The sequence below is a fragment of the Anastrepha ludens genome, unplaced genomic scaffold, assembly GCF_028408465.1.
Source record: "Anastrepha ludens isolate Willacy unplaced genomic scaffold, idAnaLude1.1 ptg000055l, whole genome shotgun sequence".
NCBI classification, from domain to species: Eukaryota; Metazoa; Arthropoda; class Insecta; order Diptera; family Tephritidae; genus Anastrepha; species Anastrepha ludens.
This window is the reverse complement of record NW_026530039.1, coordinates 182,501-185,000: the sequence shown is the minus strand read 5'-3', so window position 1 is coordinate 185,000 and position 2,500 is coordinate 182,501. Positions and strand designations below refer to the sequence as shown.

The following is a 2,500-nucleotide window of genomic DNA, read 5'->3' as shown; positions in this document are numbered from 1 at the left end:
ATACATAACTATATGGAACGCCCCGGGATTGAATTAATTGACTATTTAAGAAAATAGACTAAAAATTAATCCCATTATATTTTTAAGTTAAGTTAATTATGCCATTAAGTTTAATATAACTCAATGACTTGCACATATGTTAGACTCCTTGGTCCGTGTTTCAAGACGGGTCCCGAAGGTATCCTGAATCTTTCGCATTGTTAATCATATAAATGCATACAAATAAATATTAATATCATAGATATTAAATTTTTTGTAAAATTCAAAAAATGAATTTTAGCATTATATATAATAAAATCTATCAACACTTTATCAAATCATTAGTATTTATTCTATGTTAATATGCTTAAAAAGCAAATTAATTTAAATAAACTTAATATCACCAATGATCTTTTGATAAATACTTTTATTATGTTAATAGATTACAATGTCCTTATATGAAAAAAATGCACATTATTTTTAATTATTTAATGATGAATTTTTCATAATGGATATTCAGGTTCATCGGGCTTAACCTCTAAGCAGTTTCACGTACTATTTAACTCTCTATTCAGAGTTCTTTTCAACTTTCCCTCACGGTACTTGTTTACTATCGGTCTCATGGTTATATTTAGTTTTAGATGGAGTTTACCACCCACTTAGTGCTGCACTATCAAGCAACACGACTCTTTGGAAATATCTTTCTAGTAATCATTAACGTTATACGGGCCTGGCACCCTCTATGGGTAAATGGCCTCATTTAAGAAGGACTTAAATCGTTAATTTCTCATACTAGATATTAAGATATTCCATACACTGCATCTCACATTTGACATATAGACAAAGTGACTTAGTGCTGAACTATTTTCTTTTCGCTCGCCGCTACTAAGAAAATCCTTGTTAGTTTCTTTTCCTCCCCTCATTAATATGCTTAAATTCAGGGGGTAATCCCATATGAGTTGAGGTTGTTTTAAAATATTTTTTATCTTCTCACAATTTAATAAATAATTATATCATCTTTTCATCTCTATTTTTCTTTTTTCCTTTTATATAAATATATATTATAAATAATAATTATGTAAAATGAGGCAATTCTAGAATAAAAAAAATTAATTTTTATGCTAGACATTCCTCCTTTAATTACATATATAAATTAATATTTTATATATATATAAATAATATGAAAATTTTTTAAAGAGAATACTTAGATTCAAAATTTTTTTTATTTCATTTTATTTGAGAGGATTTTTTTTTTTTAAGAATATATTAATAAATAAAAAATTCATTATATATCTTTATTTTTTTGCTATTAATATTATGAATTATTTAAAATCCAATAATATACACATTTGCTTAAATTCAATTATTTTTATAAAAGAATAAGCAACTTATTTAGCATAGTCTTACAACCCTCAACCATATGTAGTCCAAGCAGTACTTTAAAATTTAATTTAATGTACATAACAGCATGGACTGCGATATGCGTTCAAAATGTCGATGTTCATGTGTCCTGCAGTTCACACGATGACGCACAGTTTGCTGCGTTCTTCATCGACCCATGAGCCAAGTGATCCACCGCTTAGAGTATTTTTTTATTTATTTTTATTTATAACAAATGTCAATTTTTTTTTGCATATATTAATTGAAAGAGTAAAATTAAATAATAATAATAATAAAATATAAATTGATTTTCTTTCAATAATATATATCAAATATATTTAACTCTAAACATTTTTATTAAGTTGCGAATGTCTTAGTTCAACAATAATACAGTGGTGGTATTTATTATGTTTGATTATTTTGTATTTTTTTAATCATTTTATTTATATATAAATATAATAATAAATATATACCACTTTTGTTATTGTGAACAAATTAACTTATCATTCAATCAAATGAATAATAAGTACAACTTTCTATTTTCATGTTTAAAGGTTTTTAAAAGAAAAAATAAGAAAAAACATTACAAAATGTACCATCATATTATATTTAATATGATATAATTGATGGATAACAAATTGAATGAAAAAGAATAAAAAGAATATGGATTCAAAATAATTATAAATTTTTCTTTTTTTTCTTTTTTTCTTTTGTTTGTTTTTGTTTTTATTTGTTTTGGCATTGTTTGTTTTTCTTACGGATATGGAACACAATAATGATCCTTCCGCAGGTTCACCTACGGAAACCTTGTTACGACTTTTACTTCCTCTAAATAATCAAGTTCGGTCAACTTTTGCGAAACAACCGTGACACACGAGGCGTCACAGTGATCACGTCCGGAGACCTCACTAAATAATTCAATCGGTAGTAGCGACGGGCGGTGTGTACAAAGGGCAGGGACTTAATCAATGCGAGTTAATAACTCGCACTTACTGGGAATTCCAAGTTCATGTGAACAGTTTCAGTTCACAATCCCAAGCATGAAAGTGGTTCAGCGGTTTACCCGGACCTCTCGGTCTAGGAAATACACGTTGATACTTTCATTGTAGCGCGCGTGCAGCCCAGGACATCTAAGGGCATC

At 27.6% G+C, this 2,500-nt stretch overlaps 3 non-coding genes across 3 annotated transcripts in view; all 3 read right to left on the bottom strand.

Moving 5' to 3' along the window:
* LOC128870937 (large subunit ribosomal RNA) overlaps positions 1-947 on the bottom strand; it is a 3,993-nt gene extending 3,046 nt beyond the window's left edge. Inside the window, exon 1 of the ribosomal RNA XR_008455624.1 lies at positions 1-947. This exon is cut by the window's left edge and continues 3,046 nt beyond it. This is a non-coding gene — a ribosomal RNA (large subunit ribosomal RNA).
* Positions 948-1,385: 438 nt separating this feature from the next.
* LOC128870920 (5.8S ribosomal RNA) lies at positions 1,386-1,566 on the bottom strand. Its single transcript, XR_008455607.1, has one exon. It is a non-coding gene; the product is annotated as a 5.8S ribosomal RNA (ribosomal RNA).
* A 566-nt stretch (positions 1,567-2,132) lies between these two features.
* LOC128870929 (small subunit ribosomal RNA) overlaps positions 2,133-2,500 on the bottom strand; it is a 1,991-nt gene continuing 1,623 nt past the window's right edge. Inside the window, exon 1 of the ribosomal RNA XR_008455616.1 lies at positions 2,133-2,500. This exon is cut by the window's right edge and continues 1,623 nt beyond it. This is a non-coding gene — a ribosomal RNA (small subunit ribosomal RNA).